Raw genomic sequence first — 18,995 nt, forward strand, 5'->3', positions numbered from 1 at the left:
ACTTTGCTTTTCTCTGTGGCTGACAGACCAACAACAGCACAAGCAAGAGAGTAGCCCACATACCAGTTATACTACATACTTTGTGCACTACCTCCATCAACAACAGACACTGTGCAGGTAGACAGGCTGTCAACAGACTGCCAGCAGAGTGTCAGTGCTCTACCACTGTACACCCAAACTGCAGTATAATGCAGTCTGCTATCAGTTTGAAATTAAATGGGGTCAAGCTGGCAATTATATGCATCCATCCATCCCTCCATCCATCCATTTTCTTCGGCTTATCTAATTCAGGGTCATGGGGGGGGGCTGAAGCCTCACCCAGCTGTCATAGGGCGAGAGGCGGGGTACACCCTGGACAGGTCACCGGTCTGTCTCAGAGCTGAATTACATGCAAACTGTGGTAGTATGACGATAACTGTGATAAACCGCAAATCCATTGCCATCTACATACACAGAAATTCACATTAAGAAGAAATTCATATGCCATTCGGAGTCCAGCCAGTACCTCATTGATCTGAAACAGAAATTCAGAGATTCCTCCTGCAGCAGAGCGGCAATTTAACTGAAAAAAAAATGACACAGTCGCTCGGTTAGTAATATAACCAGAACACAACCAGTTGGCAACCACTTGAATTGAATCCTCCTATCAGCAGTGACGGGATGGTGCTCCATAGTACCCAATACATACTCTGAAAGCAACCCAAGATCCAGAGTCAGTCACCAGAACTTGGCACAGACGACCGTGATTTTCACTTACTGGAGGCAAAACTGAAGCAGGAACGCTCACAAACACACAGCCACTGAAGGCAGCTGCAGCAAAGGCCTGGAAAACATCTCATAGGAGGAAAGCATTATTTAGTGATGTCCGTGGGTTCCAGACTTAAGGCAGACATTGCTTGCAAATGACTTGTATCCAAGCATCACAAAAATGTTTTGATTTATAATGATGTTAGTTTTTCCAATTACTTTTGAGTCTGTGAAAATGGAGGGACTATGTGAAAGCTGTGTGTTTTGTTAAACCTTTTGAATTCCAGCTGAAAGTCTGCACTTTAGGAACATCAGGCCTGATTCAGGTCTACTGTGGTAATAGATGGAGGTAAAACTTCACAGTTAACTTCAGGAAAAGATTGTGATACACAAACCACATTTACAGGAGGTAAATAGGACATCCTACAATAGAACCTACACCCTACAGTCTGCCCTGCTCAAGAGGAGGCACTGCTACTCCTGCATCTGCATAAATTATGACATTATTCACAATACCACAGAAAGATTTGACTGGAAAGCTTTTGTTATTCAGGTGAAGAAAGTCTCTGTAAGAGATACAATCACTTAGACTAAAACAAAAGAACAAAGCATTAGATGAAACACTTCTCGGCGATTACTGGGTCAAGCTCTGGAGAATCCTCTGCAAAAACCACTCACTCACAGAGAACATGAAGCAAGAAAAAAAACAACACATGCTATAGAACAGCAACATACAGCTGAACCAAGATCACAAAATTTCCCTGAACAAGTACTCCTAGCGCCTAAACTTAGCTATTAAACATGTAGTCATTCTTTAGTCACTACAACCATCACCCCAATTCCAAAAAAGGTGGGAAGTTGTTTAAAATGTAAACAAAAACAGAATGCAATGATTTGTAAATCCTGTAAATCCATGTTTCATTCACAGGAGAACATCAAAAACCCATCCATCCATCCATCCATTTTCTTCCACTTGTCCAGGGCCGGGTCGCAGGGGCAGCAGCCTAAGCGGAGAAGCCCAGGCCCCCCCTCTTCTCAGCCACTTCCACCAGCTCATCCGGAGGGACCCCAAAGCATTCCCAGGCCAGCTGAGAGATATAATCTCTCCAGTGTGTCCTGGGTCTGCCCCGGGGCCTCCTCCCAGTAGGACATGCCTGGAATGCCTCACTCAAGAGGCGCCCAGGAGACATCCTTAGTCAGATGCCCGAACCACCACAACTGGCTCCTTTCAATGTGGAGGAGAAGCAGCTCTACTTTGAGCCCCTCCCAAAAACTATCATCGAAAACTATCAAATATTTAAACTGAGACATTTTACTATTTCTTGAAAAATATTCACTCAGTTTGAATTTGATGTCTCAAAAAAGTTGGGATGGAGGCTGCAAAAGGCTGGAAAAGTAAGTTGGACGAAACAGAAACAGCTGGAGGAACATTCATCCATTCTCATCCACTTTTCCTTTCCAGGGTCACAGGGGGCGGGGGTCATAGGGCAAGAGGCAGGGTACACCCTGCACAGGTCACAAGCCTGTTGCAGGGTTAACACAGAGAGACAGACAACTATTCACATGTATGGACAATTTAGAATCACCAATTAACTTAACCCCTCTAACTGCATGTCTTTGGGAGGAAACCAGAGAACCATATTGTCCCACACAAACCCACACAAATTCTCACAGAAAGGCCCAGGTGGATTTGAGCCCAGACCTTCTAGCTGTGAGGTAACAGTGCTAAGCACCACACCACTGTGCTGCCAACTGGAGGAACATTTCGCAACTAATTGGGTTGACTGGCAACCGGTCAGTTATTCTACAGGCAGAACTGTGTCTGCAAATTATGGTACAATTTCCAAATAATATTCCTCAACATAAAATTGTGAAGACTTTGAACATCTCATCATCTACATTTCATAATACAATCAAAAGATTCAGAGAATCTGGAGAAATCTCTGTGTGCAGGGACAAGGCTGAAAATCAATACTGGATGCCTGTGATTTTCAGACCCTCAGGCAGCACCGCATTAAAAAATCATGTCCAGAAATCACTGTCTGTGAGCACAGGTCACCGAGACAGCTACGAATGCAGGTTAAAGCTCTATCATGCAATGAAGTCATATGTGATCAAACCATTTAAAATGGACTGAGGCAAAGTGGAAAACTCTTCTGTTGATTTTTGATGAATCAACATTTGAAATTCTTTTTTGAAAACACATCCTCCAGACTAAAGTGCAGGTGGACCATCCAACCATTTTTTTCTTTCCAGCAGGCAGTACATACAACATATGCTCCAATCCAGACAGCATCTCTTTCAGGGAAGGCCTTGGATATTTCAGCAAGAAAATGCTAAACCACATAATGAATCTATTCCAACAGCATGGGTTCATACTAGAAGAGTCTGGGTGCTGAATTGGCCTGCCTGCTGTCCAGACCTTCCAACAATTGAAAACATTTGGAGCGTCATGAAACGAGAAATACCACAAAGACCAAGGACTGTTGAGCAGCTAGAATCTTATATCAGACAAGAATGGAACAACATTCCTCTCCCAAAAGTCCAGCAGCTGCTCTCCTCATTTCCCACACATGGACTGTTGGTAACAGAAGAGGGGAATGCTACTCAGCTTTTTTGAGACATGTTGCTGCCATTAAAATTCAAAATGACCAATTTTTTTTGCATAGCATTATATTTCCTCAAAACACATTTGCTGGCGTGAAACGGTTGCATATAAATGTAAGACAGAAGGCACACAGGTTGATGCTCTCACCACATGGGGCACTTCATTTACCAGTATTGTAAATAAATACACCAATGAGAACTCAAACGTTTGAAAACCATGCTGTTTGAATGCAAACCAATTTGTTTCTACATACATGAACAGGCAGATTATGCTGGATTAAGCACATCAGTTGTATAAAGAGGAGTGCAATGATATTTTCATAAAAAGAGCTCTAGGACTGATGTCTTTCGGCTGCTATCTTTAGCTTATATGTCAAGTCACAACGGTGTCAGAGTCATGTTGGTGACACATCCATCTTCTCAATAGGAAAACCAGTCAGCATGAATCCCCTTGTACCTCCAAAAGACTCCTCTAGACTCTTTGTCTGAGAGTCTCCCCACAGCAAGGATTTCTTTAATGCGCTATTCTCAACATGGACTGTCACTGTTTCTTTACAGCACATGAATCCCCCTGTGGGGGAGCATCTGCCCAACCCGCCTACCCTTGTCACCACACTCTGGGGATGCTGCTCTCCTCCTGGGAGCGCAGGACTAGTCTCCTCTGGAGTTGGATAAGTTATGGAACATGCCATCCCCTTCCTCAATAATAATTCATGAGCTGCGTCGGCACTGGCAACAACTATGTCGTTTTTATTGACACATATCTAATATCTGTCTGCTCTAAAATGTATGTTTCCATTGTTAAGACCTTGCGTTTCTTTGTGATGAACTACTTCATCATGTTAGCAGAGGCTGTGATTAAATGTGTGTTGTTTTATGACGATGGTGTAATTGAGGAAAGGGTGTAATAAAAGTTGCCCAGGGCGTTCTTTTCTTTTTCAGCCGCTGAATGGAGACAGGACTGAATAAGAGGTGGGCTGCTGAAAATATAGAGGGTTTCTCCTTACAACTCCCCTGGCACGCCTGCTATGTTGCGGCTCTCAGATTTGAAAACAGAGCAGGTATCACACACAGCAGCCATGAATTGTGTCCTGTCTGGGGATTCAGTGAAATAACCCAACTCCAGAAGTCATAAATCTGGATGAAATTGGTCTTATATGTGGCCAAATAAAGCATACGAGTGCCAAAGCCTGTACATTAGACTCTGTGCTCAAGCTTGGAGATGAAGGGATGCGTGGGGGAGGTGGCAGACAAACACGTAACAAGCAGTATAGTTTGGGATATGCATTATACATGCTGTGTGAGCTGGAAATCATGCCACATAGGCGCACGAGGCTTTGACACACGGGGGCAGAAAATATCTCACCCAGACATCAGAAACAAAACACCAGCGAGGATGTAAATCTTTCACCGAACATTGCCCCTGAGAGAGAGTAAAATTATTTATATGAGGCCCAGACAAATCCTAGCTCACAATATCTAAACAGAAAGCAGCACTCGCACACTCTTGCTATTGTCATACTTCAATGCCTATCACAGAGACCAGGAGTTATCGGCTTGTTGTTGAGTTAACACGATGCTCCTGCGCGGTGCCATCAAATCCACTCTGAGAAAAGTGAAATACAGGCAGCAGATTTGAATGAGCTGAGGAATGACAATCGCTCCAAACTGGGAAAATATTATTATACTGAGTCAAGAATTTCCTCATTATCGAAAGATTTTCCATGTCGGTCTTGCTCAGGGTTGCGCATTCGCATCTCCGCTTTTGCCTTTGACTTTACTGTATATGAATGTAGGCAGCTGAGGCTGTCTTCAATTATTCACCTGTGACGGCTTTTCAACTCAAGCTCTCTCTTCTCCTCATGTCGCGCTCTGCTCAGCCCAACTTTTTCTCTTGCCCTTTTTTCTCCTTTACTTCCCTTTTCTGCTTATTTTCACCCCATGTCTGCCTTCCTTTCATGCCTCAAACCTTTCATCCTCTCTTGCACCCCGCCACCATCACCACCACCACCCACCCTCACCCACCCATCCCTCTCTTTACATCTCTCCCAATTTTGAGGTACCAGTCTCTACTTGGGCCTGACAAGTTAAGGGTGTGTCTCTCCTCCTTTTCTCACCTCCTCCCTCCTGCTCTTCCAAATCTTGCTCCGCCATCTATCTCCTCACCACACAATCTCCTCTCATGTCAGGGAAACCTGTAGGCATCCAAGTGCTACTTTTGATCATTGCTTTTACTGGGATCCCTCATTGCCTTGCTCTGCCTTGGGGTGGCAAAGAAGGCAGAGAGTGAAAGAATGAAAGGGATAACAGAGTAAAGTTATGTCAAGTCTGACATGTGCATCAGCCAGCTAGTGCATGCAGTGGAGAGCAAAATTGGCACATACAGCTCTCGGCTATGAACAGTAAATAAACCTCCTTTTAAAGCTTTTGTATATAGCACAACACAGATTGGTATACACACTCTCTGTTATTATGGTGACGTACTTTTTTAGGCATTCAGGTGTAAATGAATAGAAAATAATAAAAGATTAAACACTGCTCCCACACAGCATCCAAACCAAGCCAATTAGTAGCAAGGCTAGCATTTCTTGTTTTACTTTTCAGTAAAAGTTCCTCTTCTGACCAGTTATAGTGTAGCAACATCTAAGTAGGGAGGAGGTTGAGGTGGCTAGATGGGTTAGCAAAAGTTGGCAGACTGCTATTTGTTAACTATTATAAAGCAACAGCTCACACTTCTTTAAACAGTAAATGCTCTGTAACATATTTTTAGCAACCCTGATGATGAAGAGGCCATGTTGCAAACAGAAACTCTGATCTCTCCCTAGACCAAAGCAAGCTGTTTGATGTCTAAACTTAACCAAATAGAGGAGAAAGCTATTTTTCCATAGAGACAACAAACCTAAATGATCATTTAGGGATGGTAGATTTGTTGGTAACTTCAATGATTGTGTGTTGGGCTTGCAAATAAGAGAGCATGACTGACCTCTGGCATTCTTAACACTGTGAATGAATGCATCCCATTTAGAAATGGGTGGTCACTTCATTAGTCACTTCATTACTTACACATTGCTAATACCAAGTTGGATGCCCTTTTGCCTTCATAACTGCCTTAATTCTTCGTGGCACAGGTTAAACAAGGTGCTAGAAACATTCTTCAGAGATTTTGGTCCATAGTGATATCATAGCATCATACAGTTGTTACAGATTTCAGCTGCAGATCCATGATATGAATCTCCCATTCCACCACATTCCAAAGGTGCTTTATGGGATTAGCATCTGGTGGCTGTGGAGCCCATTTGAATACAGTCAACTCATTGTCATGTTCAAGAAACTAGTTTGAGATGACCCGAGCTTTGTGACATTGTACTATCTTGCTGGAAGCAGCCATTAGAAGATGGGTACACTGTTGCCAAGAAGGTATGGACATGGTCAGATACAATATTCAGGGAAGGCTGTGATGTTTAACAAATGCTCAGTACTCAGTACTAAGGGGCTCAAAGTGTACCATTACACCACCACAACCAGCCTCATTCAAGGTTCAGTTCTAATTCAAGGCAGGATGGACCCACACTTTCATGATGTTTATACCAAATTCTGATCCTACCATCTGAATGTGGCAGCAGAAATGAAGACTCATCAGACCAGGCAACATTTTTCCAATCTCCTGTTGCCCAACTCTTGTGAGCCTGTGCGAACTATAGCTTCAGTTTCCTGTTCTTAGCTGACAAGGGTGTAATTCATTGTGGTCTTCGGTTGCTATGTTGGCTGCTTCAAGGTTCACTGTGTTGTGCATTCAGAGATGCTCTTCTGCATACCTTGGTTGTAACAAGTTAATGTTGCCTTCCTATCAGCTGAAATGTCAGGCCATTCTCCTCTGACTTCTGGCATCAACAAGGAACTCACTGCCCCTCACTTCAGCAGGTCATCTTGACCATGTTTGCATGCCTAAATGCATAAAGTTGCTGCCATGTGATTGGCTGACTAGATATAAGCAGATGTTGTAGATAAAACATCTTTTAATGCTTAGCTAGGGCAGATCATCGGTGATATTACCTTTAAATATCATGCAACCTCAACCAGGTGACCCAGCCACAGCTGATCAGACCCCAGTTTCTGCCCTGACACATATCCACGAATGCCCCCTCTTCATCCACAGCCATTTTGGGGTTTTCTCTGCAGCCACAATGATGCTGTAATCTGCTCTTTTCCCCTTATCTCCTGTGATGCCAAAGACAGCAGAGGTCCTGCATAGAGATGGCCCCAAGAAACCTCAGCACCCAACCACTACAAAAGTACCTTGCTCTTCAGCCTTGCTTCTGACACTCCTTGATCAGGCCATGATATTTTTCCCTCTTTCCTTCAAAGGCCTCTTCCATGTGCTCCCCCATGTTACTGTAAGCACCAGCATAATGATGTTCTTTGCTGCTTCTGACACCAGCACAGTGTCTGGCCTAAGGGTGGTTCTGGCTATGTGCTGAGAAAATTTAAGTTGTCACTAGCTGCCAATCCTGTGGAGAGTTTAAAAGACCTGCTGTTTCCTTAGGTGTTGTGCTGGGTTTCTCTCCCGGTTTTATGAAGCAGATGGTTGATTTTAACTGGTGTTGTCTCACGGTTCTTGGCAACAGAGCATGCAATGGGTTCTGTGATAAATTCAAGCACCATCTATGCATCCATCTACACCAATCTTCAGCTAGAGCTTTGGGGCAGTGATCAAGGGATCCCATTTGTTAGCGAAGAGTGCATTGAGATGACTCAGTCGTGCTCCAAAAGTATAGATTGGATGGACTGGGAAGGACATAATGAACCACTTGGATTAAGAACTTAATACAGTGTGGTTCTAATCGCTACTCTCACCTCATCGTAGATGAGTTTGTGTCTCTCTTTTTCCTGAGCTTTGCAGAATCCCAGGCCCCTTGTCAGCATCCCTACCAGGATCCCATGGAGCAGACATGACTAATTGTTCCACTGGCACTTCAGCCTCGGCGACTTTTGGGTTCCTTGATTCACAATAGCATAACAGTTTCTTGACACACAAGACCTTGAACTCCTCAACAATGGATTTCAAGCGGAGCCTTAGTCTGCCCTTGTTTTTGTAGAGGACCATGCTGGTCAAACTCCTTGGCAGGTCTAGCCATTTTCTGAGATAGCAACCGACTCTCTTCTCCAATGCCTCGATTGTAGATAACACGTCCAAGCCTTGAAATTTTCTGGTAGACCTGTCTTATCCACCTGCTTCAGCCAACCCTTGACCTCCATGCAAGTGTTCTTGATTGCTGTTCCATCCTTGAAAGTGCTGTTAAGTATTTTTGCCAAGCAGTTTTTCAAAGATGTTTGAGATTGGCTGACCTGTGAAATTAAACAAGAATCTGTTGTTCACTTGGCCTTTCTTAAGCGCTAGAAACCTTGATTTATCTAGTTTGAAAACCATTCTTGCCCATCCCAACACCCTCACCAGCCCTTTGAGGATCCACCTGGCTCCTGGAACACAAACACTGTTAGGTCATCCATGAGTGCTTGGATTGGTAGCTGATGGATCCCTTACTTTGACTTTTGCCCTCTGCACTCTGGCTCTTCTGATTTTACCAACATGTTCTTTGCCAGGGGAAAAAAGGATCACAGAGATGGTAGAACCTGTTATAATTCCAATCTCCAGCCTGTAGCATTCAGTGGCAAAGAACCTGGTAGTCCAGGATCAGATTTTTCCCTTTATCACACACATGTTATCTCTCCAGGATCTCCTGGACAAGCCTGTGAGGCACTGAATCATAGACATTTGCCAGATCCAACCAGGTCTAACAACAGTACTGTCAAGTCACTCCATCTGTCTTTGGTATCTCTTAGGAGCTGCACTCCAGTGTGCTCAAGGTAGCCAGGAATTAACCCCTGTTACACCACCCTTCTGCTCTGTTATATTGCTGTATGGGTTCTTAAGGAGGAAGTCTGCCAGCAATTTTGCTACAATGCTGAAGAAGAATTTGACTTCACTACTGAGCAAGGATATAATCCTGAATTGGCTGATGTTGAAGTGTATCTAATAAAGTGTCCAGTGATTCTTGAAGAAGAGCTGAAACTACTTCTACATCTCAAGGGTAGACAGTTGGTCACATTCCTGATGACAACCCTTACCCAATACAATTGTACAGGGTGTTGTATTGATGAATACACACGTTTTAGCCATGTTTCTACCCACAGTACCTGAAAAGTAAGTTTTTTCAGTTAACTATAAGGATCCTTTTGTCCACTGGTTGCTCCAGCTGTGGTAATAAGGCAAAGTTGTGCACTTGAGAAAAAAAAAAGTTGTTTTTACAGATATTTTTTTTTTTAATCAAACCTCTCAAAACACTTACTCCAGTTAGCAGGTGGTGCTCCACTAATCAGAAATATTCAGGACTGAAGTCTCTGGAGCTTGAAAAAGGCGACTGGACTTCTTTTTGTTTCTTGAAGACGTTTCACCTCTCATCCGAAAGGCTTCTTCAGTTCTCAACCAAATGGTGGAGAGACCCAGGTATTTAAACCCCTGTGGGCGTAGTCCCCTGGAGGTGGTTATGACCCTCTATTGATCATGTGCTTGAACACATGTGCCCAGGTGTGAAGGGGGCGTGGGTCATATTTAATCAGTGGTTTCAGTTGAAACCAACTTAGGACTCCGCTCCATTGTTTCCTGTGGCCTATTGAGGTCACTGGAACAAAGGTGTGAATGGGGGTTGAGACGTCTGGGAAGGGAGCTCAGGACAGCACTGTAAGCGGGGGAAAGTTGGTGACGTAATCCACCTCCTCTGTTCAATGATGGTTGTTCACAGTGGACATAGATGGCTTCTTTCACTCCTCTTTCAAACCATCTGTTTTCCCTGTCCAAAATGTGGACATTGGCATCCTCAAAAGAGTGCCCTTTTTCCTTCAGATGCAGATGTACTGCTGAATCTTGTCCTGTCGAAGTGGCTCTTCTATGTTGTGCCATTCGTTTGTGAAGAGGCTGTTTGGTTTCACCAATGTAGAGGTCCGAGCACTCTTCACTGCACTGAACAGCATACACTACATCGCTGATCTTGTGTTTGGCGGGTTTGTCCTTGGGATGAACCAGTTTTTGTCTTAGGGTGTGACTTGGTTTGAAGTTCAAGCATGTTCAAGCACATGATCAATAGAGGGTCATAACCACCTCCAGGGGACTACGCCCACAGGGGTTTAAATACCTGGGTCTCTCCACCATTTGGTTGAGAACTGAAGAAGCCTTTCGGATGAGAGGTGAAACGTCTTCAAGAAACAAAAAGAAGTCCAGTCGCCTTTTTCAAGCTCCAGAGACTACTATGACCTGGATAACTGAGAATCTACACAGACATTCAGGACTGAAAGCATCATCCCCAAATTTCCTTGGTTGGTGTGACCTACTGTTTACCTAATTTTAATAGTAAAATTATAGATATTCACCATAGGAAACCTGCAGTGGATCTGTAGCATGCCGCAACATGTTAACAGACATTTCTTTGTGTTGGATCAAGGTTACTTTGGTTCCTATTCCAGCTGACTGCACCATATATTTATAATCACTAAATATGTTTGCCGTAAGCACTTTTTTTTTATGGGAGCTTCACTGTTTCCATTCAGTCTGTCTAATTCAATACCTCATAAAAGACTTGGAGGAAAACCCAGCTCCTGAAGTTATCACCTCTAATGGTCTCAATTATGCGCCTGAGGGTAGAAATGAAAGAAATATACAAAATGATCTTCCTCGATTACTCAGATAAAGTGATGATTAAACACTTAACACACAGGAAAGAGAGAGAATTTTCTCAACTGTGAAATTCACTGAATAAGCTGCTTCATTTAATACAATACAATTGAAAGAATGGGTGTTACAGATGTATGGAGAAAAATAGTGCTCCCTGTTTCTGGCCAGCAGAACGGAGCAGTCACACGGACATTAAAATCTAACAGAGGTGTTAAACTTTGGACGACCTACAGGATACGCTGCATAAAACAGCAGTAAATTATGCCAATGAGGAGAAGTGCAGACTGCTGAACATAAAAGTTATGGATGTGGCTGAGGGTGTGAGGTGAATGTGTGCATGTAGGGCCCTCCTAACAGACACACAGTCCTCCTGCGTCTGCTGTCAGGTACAAAAAAGGTTACGAGTCTTGCTAAGGTCATGGTTACTGCCATAATCTGAGCGTCTTTATTACATTCCTGAAACTGGCTTTGCATCACTGTCAAACTTTACAACACATTAAAAGTTTCTACAATAGAAATTGTGCAGGATTATAATGAAAAAATCCATAAAGCACATAGCTTTGAATGTCATTGCTGTTGAATAACATTGCAACATCTGTTGGCTTAGAATGATGTGAAAATATATATATATGAGGGATCTGACACAAGCCCCAGTAGCACTGATGTAAAATGATTTACCTTACACAAGAGACAGAGCAGACACACATAAACCCTGTTATTCTATTTATAAACGGAATTTATGGAACAGTCAAATCAAGATGCTTTATGTAAGAGCATCAAAGAGAATAAATAAACGTACTTTAGAATATGTTCTGTAAGAGTTAGTGGTTATTTATCTTTGGATTCCTCTTTTTCCGGACAGTCCCAGCTGAGAGCTGTCTAATGAGAGCAAATGCCGTAGCCTGTCAATGCGCTCTTGGGAGGGTTATACTATCGTCTTCTAAGAATATTGTAGTACTTTAAGTACTTAACCACTAAAGGCCAACAGACTTCAAATAATTCCCTGAATGGCATATGTTTGTAGATGCATATTTGAATTATTCTCTTTATTGGTTGTGGATGGAGATCAGTTATTCTACTAAGACTATTCAAGTTCTACAACAGTTAAAAAACCCCTCTTTATACTAGCTTTAAAAGAAGTACTGCCTATGGCGTTCAAGAAGTACTGACTCACAGTTAACCGATGTTAACTGCCATCATGGTATAGCGTTGGATGTACTAGTCAGCTGGATTCCAGCTCTCTAAAGTTAGTTAGCTCAATAATATAGCAATAACAGTCATACATCAATGAAAGACAGTTAAATAAAAGTGACTGTTAAAGCATGGCTGTTAATGCTACTGTACAGTCACACTAGGGAAAACAGTGGGTGGAGACCATGGCACAAACAAAATTACCTGGACTCTGTCCAATAAACTTGCAATCTTGTTGCCTTTGCAATGGTTGCTTTGAAGATGGGGATCAGGTCTGCGACCACTTGCAGTCAGTTGCCATCTTCAAAGCGACTTTGGTGCAAGAAAATAGAAACAAGAAGGAGTCAGTCTGTTATCAGTCTATCACTTTACAACTTAAATGCAATCTGTTTGTGATAATGAGGCGATTAACATTCAGAGCCAAGCCAGAACCTCATAGATTTGAAGCAGAAATTGAGAAATTCCTCCAAAAATCGTGACATAAACCGCTGTGAAAAAGTCCCCTTCTTGATTTCTTATATTTTGGTATTATTTCTCACACTGAAGTGTTTCAGCTCATCAAAAAAATTATACTATTAGACAAAGAAAACCTGAGGGAATTCAAAATGCAGTTTTTAAATGATGATTTCATTTATTAATTGAAAAAAGCTATTCAAACCTTATGTGAAAAAGTATTTACCCCCTAAACCTAATAACTGGTTGTGCCACCCTTGGCAGAAAAAACTGCAATCATGAATTAATGCCTGTATGACTGAGGCCCTGAGGTACTTCGCTTTAGTTTCACTTTGCAGTCTAAAGCCAATTAAATTTTTGTTTTGTGTGCTTTTGTAAAGTTTTAGGTGTGTGTCTTGTTAGGCACTAGTTATCTTTTGACATGGAATCCAGTTTTATGCTTATGTTCACTTATGTTGTAGTCTGTTAAGGCCCCAGTGACACAGGCCTAGAGACCGGTTGGACGTCATCTGGTAACCACAAGTTGCTGGAAAGAAATGAGTATTCCCTGATCAGTTGCGATTATTTGCTGGAGGTTACTGGCAGCTCCGATCACACAGGCCAAGAGACTGGTCAGTGATCCTGTGGTAATCGCTGTTCTCTGGGGTAAAGTGTACATTCTGCGACCAGTTGTCAAGTGTTTGCTGGAGGTTGCTGGCAGTCACTAGCATGAAATTGGTCGCAAAGTGGTGTACAGTGTTGGACCTAAAACCTCCTTGCAATTATATTGATCACTAGCAGGTTTCCACAGTCACCAGTAATTTACATGGAAGATGCTGATGTATGAAAACACTCGCAAACTAATCACCAAGAAGTAGTGAAACTGACCATTCACCAACAAAGTAAAATTGGTGCCTTTTGAAATGTGTTGGTTTTAGCACAGAGACTTTTACTTTGAAGGTTATAGTTCACCATTTTTGGTTTGTGTTGTACTTTTTCAAGTTTCACTAAAGCTCAGAGTGTAAATGCCCAGCTCAGAAAGTAAATGGTGAAGTTTTCTATGCAAACTACGGGCAACCACAGTAACCTTCTAGGAACCAAGGCAATCACAAAGATGTGTTTGGTGCAGCACCCTCTTTGCAGTTGATTTTACTTGCAACCGGCCTGTATGACTGAGGTCAAAGTCAAGACACTGTGAAGTGAGCATAAACATTACATCCTTTGGAATTTCTCCAGAAATCTAGTCCAAGAGTTTTCCACAGAAATCAGTCCATAGTTTGTTATAGATAACCAAGAGAGTTGGACAAAGTCTCTTTTTAAAAGTTACAGTTTGCCCAACAGCAATACATTTTCATTAACGAAAAAATTACCTGACACTCTTACACAGAGAATCTTTTAAAGACTATTTGAAATCTTCAGCTTATAACTCTAAGTGTCATCACCTTTTTTAACAAAGTTCTGTTAATACATACAGACAAACAACAACGCTTGGAGTCATTCTGGTTGGTGACATAAACACTTACAGCTGACTTCACACATTTTGTTCTTGGCTTTTTTCTGCTCCTCGCCTGCTTTCACATCGTCTTACTTAAGTGAGCCATTTAGCTGTCGAACTCTCTGAGCTGTCACAGTCCCTGCTCATCTACCCTTCCACAATACTGAAAGGCACTTATTTACAGCCTCCTCCCCTCCTGCATTCTCCTTCTTCAGTCTGAATTCCAATCTCTGTCACCTTGCTCCCTCTTACCTCCCATCAAACAACACAGCCGACCTGTTGTTTTTATTCGACAAACGTCCCCCATTCGTCCTTGCAATCAAAGTTAATGAGCAAAGACACAAAGACCCAGCTCACGCAATCAGTGGACACATAGTGACATGTCACAGACACACACGCACACATACATTCAGACTGAAGTTTTACGGGTGAGTGGTTTTACAAGCTTAAATGGATTTCTAAGTACAGGGTATCTACCCATTGAGACCAGAACTACATCAGTCACTCTGTCATTACTGAATACATGCACAAGTTAGATGGAGGTGGTGCACATTTCATTACTATTATACATTTCCTCTGCCCTCCCTCTTTTTTGCTATTTACCCCTTCCTTTTTCTTCTTCTGTCTCTTTATTACCTCACTTTCCACCCCTCTCTCTTCTTTGACACTAATCCCTCCACCTCCAACCATGCAGAGTTCACTGTTGGTGGGGCTGCTGTGTGTTTTGGCAGGTCACACTGAGCCTCTCCACTTAAACCAGAGTCGGCTCAACTTTGGCTGGAAAACTTCAGTGTGCTCATACACAAACAAACACACACACACACACACACACACAAACTTATTTTCTCAACATGGCTTCACCAAAGTGACTTCTCCACTGACCTCTGTCAGATGTCATTTGTTATTGTTCTACTTTGAAGGAATGATGGCAATGTGTTTTTTTTTTTCCCTGCAATTCCATATAAACCACACTCAGAATCATATAAAAGAGGTGAATCATGTGTAGCACTTCGACCTGAGCAGCTGTGAGCTGTGCAGAACACTGCAGAAATGCTCCCCTTTCTGCAGTGTTCTGTAGTGGTGATTTAAAAATCCAGTTTTCTATTTGTCCTACTTGTATCAGCATATACTGCTTTTAGGCATGTGAACACACAGTATGTCATATGAGCTAGAATTTATGCATACTGAAATTTTTAGAATGGATTGCTGGTAGAGCGTGACCCATTTATCAGCAGTTCCCTATTAGTTATTGTCTGATCTATCAATATCTGCATTTGTAATGGCCAATAAATTAAAATGTAAATGGTAAAGATGAGATGGGAGCAACACCCTTCAACCGTGATTATTGGCGTTGTATGGTTTGTCCACTCTGCATCTTCCCTGTTGGCAACACACATTTGGAACACCGCAAACACAATATCCAGCTGATCCAAACTGAGTCAGGCAGACCATAAATCAGTAAAAAAAAAAAAAAAACCCTAAACACAACAAATGTTAGGTCAATCTGTTTATGTTTTATGTGTCGGAAAAAATTTTCACCCTATAGTGTATATTGGAATATCAGATTTTTAAATCACCAAATACTGATATTGGTACCGGTCTTAAAAATCGTACATCGATTGGACTTTAATTGGTTGTGACAACCAATTATGCTCATTTCATCCATTGTCTGAAACAAGTCATTTTAGCTCCCTAACCCTTAAGTCAACTTTTTTTTTCTCACTGGCTCCCCTTTGGCTGCCTGCTTTCTGCAGAACTGCTTTCCTCGTCTTCGCTTGCTGATGTGGAGGTTCTGAAAACAAACACTGTTTCTTTTTATTGTTCTTCAATTAGAAAAGACAATTTCTCAGGTCCATAGTTCCCTGAATTTGATCCAGAATGGACAGCAGAGTGGACACCACAAACATCTCCAACAACTATTACAGCATGACTCCTCATAACTTCTGCTGACTGGAAATACCAAAGGCAGCATAGTGAATATTTGCTGTTTTGTTGCTGGTGAATGTAAACTATCTTTCTGCAATGTCACTTTTATAAATATGGAAAGAGCTTGCAATAATAAAACTGTTAAAAAAAAAAAAAAGCAGCTTATCTATGTAGTAAATATACTCGTTATTTTCAATGATAGTCGCAAGGCATTACACATAGCCTGTGTTTCTGAATCCTCAATCCTGTCCTTTATAAAGTTTTAGCCGAGCCAAAACTCCAGCTTTAAAGAAGGAGTCCTCTGGGAAGTGATGTGAACAAACGCTGGCTTTTTGTTGCTGAGGGTTTTTTTTTTCTTTTTTTTGCGGGGGGGGGTAAACTGTTGCCTTGTGAAGCAAACTTCACTTTCTTTCAAAACTGAAATATTTTTGGTCATCTTTCAAAACTTGGAGAACTCTGCTCCAGAGAAGTGGACAAATTTTCAAATTAAGCAAAATAGGTGGGTGGGACTTCGTGCCAGAAATGATCACATTGTACTAAGGACATCCCCTATCTTTGACATTATGCAAATCCCAGAGCTGAAAAAATAAACAAACAAATGGGAAAAAAAGGGGAGCAGGATGGTGGTTAGCACTGTTGCCACACAGCAAGAAGGTCTGGGTTGGAATCTGGCCAGGGCCTTTCTGTGTGGAGTTTGCATGTTCTCCTTGTGTCTGTTCTCTCCAGTACTTCGGTTTCCTCCCACAGTCCAAAGACATGCAGTTAGTGGGGTTAGGTTAACTGGTGATTCTAAGTTGTACTTAAAAGTAAAAGTTTCCAGTTTTGGTTGCTTGTTTTAGTTTGTTTCTTATTTTATTAAAAATGTTCAGATTTAGTTTAGCTTTTCGGCTCCAGCGCCCCAGCCCACGACCCTGAACAGGATAAGTGGAAGAGAATGGATGGATGGATGGATGGATGGTTTAGTCTAGTTTCATTAGTTTTATTTAACTACAAAAATCTTTGAAGATTAAAGCACAAATATGCCAAATTTCATGCCTCTTTGTGGTTTTGGAGTCTATAGACCAGAAAGGTAAAACCTAATGGACAGCTGCCTGGACAGACAGTGTGATGACAATATCCTTCCGCTTTATTTTTTATTTATTTTAAATTAAAAAAAAAAAAATCTTGGTCATATTAGGTAATTCAAAATGGAGGAATATCTGAAACCACACATGCAAACAATGAGCTGTCAATCAGAAGCCATTTAGCCAATGAGCGTGCGGTTTCACAGGCAGACCCTTCATCGTCACATCTGGGTTTTTGCAATCAAGATGCCAACGGCTGCAACGCTCATCTTGAGGATTCAAAATGGGACTTCGGAAACCAACGAATGACTTCACAGTAGCTGCGCCCATCCTTTATACAGTCTATGGACGAGATGATCTGTTAACTTTCACACACATAGCAAATCTCTAGCTGCGCTGTGATGCCATCAACTGCTAACCGCTAACAGCAATGTAAGGGGCACTGTCCTAATTTCAGTCTCATTTCACTTCAACTTTAATATGTTTTCAAGCATGTTTTTTGTCTAAGACCTATAAAATATTACTACGCAATCTGCTGTCTGCCTGAAAGTTATTTTTGTCAGCCTTGGAGACAGACAAAAATAAGACAGTGTTCACACCAGTATGAAAAACATAAACCTTTACTCAAATCTCTGATAGTAAAATACTTCACATCTACAGAAATGGATTAAAATGCTGCATTACTGTAGAATTTCTTCAGACTGCCAATCAATCTCTGATCTGATCTACAATGAAGTATAATTGTGTAAACTGCCAACTGCCAAGGGAAGGGAAGGAGGGGGGTTGCAGACAGCACAGATTGCCTGATTTTTGGATGGGGCCTCCAGCGCCAAATTGTGATTTGCTCTCCAGAGATAAAGACCGACGCTCTGACTGTCTGTTTGTCTGGCATCCTCAATGTGACAGACAGATGAGTCATAACTGTGTCCCAGAGCTGACAGGCTGTTGAGATGAAAGAGTGGAGATGTGGAACAAGAGGTTGGAATAGAGGGGCGGACAGGAGGAGGGAAAGAAGGGAGAAGACGCCTGCTTGCTTCCTGACATACACTGGTCAAACAGAAAACGAAGTGAAAATGAATTTGTCACCTTGTCATCTGATTTTGCAGAATATTTCATGCCAAAAGAAGAACATTCTCTGCAGCATGTGCATCTTTGTATCGCCGTTACTTTCCTTATTTCTCTGAAGAGTCTTGCAGGAAATAGGTATTACATAACATATCACAGGGTGTGCATGGGCATTCCAGCCAATATCTCTTTAAAATGTTCTGAAGAAGTTGTATAAAGTTAACTCCATGTTTTTACACACTCATAAAAGATTTTAGTTTTACTTTCTTAGCGCGCTGCCTTAGAGTTTATTCTGCAAATTTTCTAATATGTAAAATCCTCCCTGTGCAGCTGGCTGTCATGCAAACCCAAACTAGAAAATTTCCACCCAGCAGTTGGCAAGGTGTCCATTTTATCAAATGCTGCTTCCTTTTTTTCCTTCTTCTTTTTTTTTTTTTTTTTGTCTCCAAGCATACCTTGTGGCCAAACAGCTCAATCTGAACTGCATCTGTTTACAGCACTTGTTTCCAAAACCATGTTGCTTCACAGACCTCAGATGTTGGCTTTGTGATGAGGTGGCAGATAAGTTTCCCTTCTGATGACTCCTCCATGTAAAACCTGTTTGAACACAGATGCTGTTGGTTCTCTTCTGCGGCTATATGGGGGTGTTGCTGTGCCATTCTGCCCATCAGTCACACAGTGTTGCTGGAAAATGTTCTTCCTATTTCACATCTTTTCTTGACTAGCAGAGTTTACTTTATCT

The sequence above is a fragment of the Archocentrus centrarchus genome, chromosome 11, assembly GCF_007364275.1.
Source record: "Archocentrus centrarchus isolate MPI-CPG fArcCen1 chromosome 11, fArcCen1, whole genome shotgun sequence".
NCBI classification, from domain to species: Eukaryota; Metazoa; Chordata; class Actinopteri; order Cichliformes; family Cichlidae; genus Archocentrus; species Archocentrus centrarchus.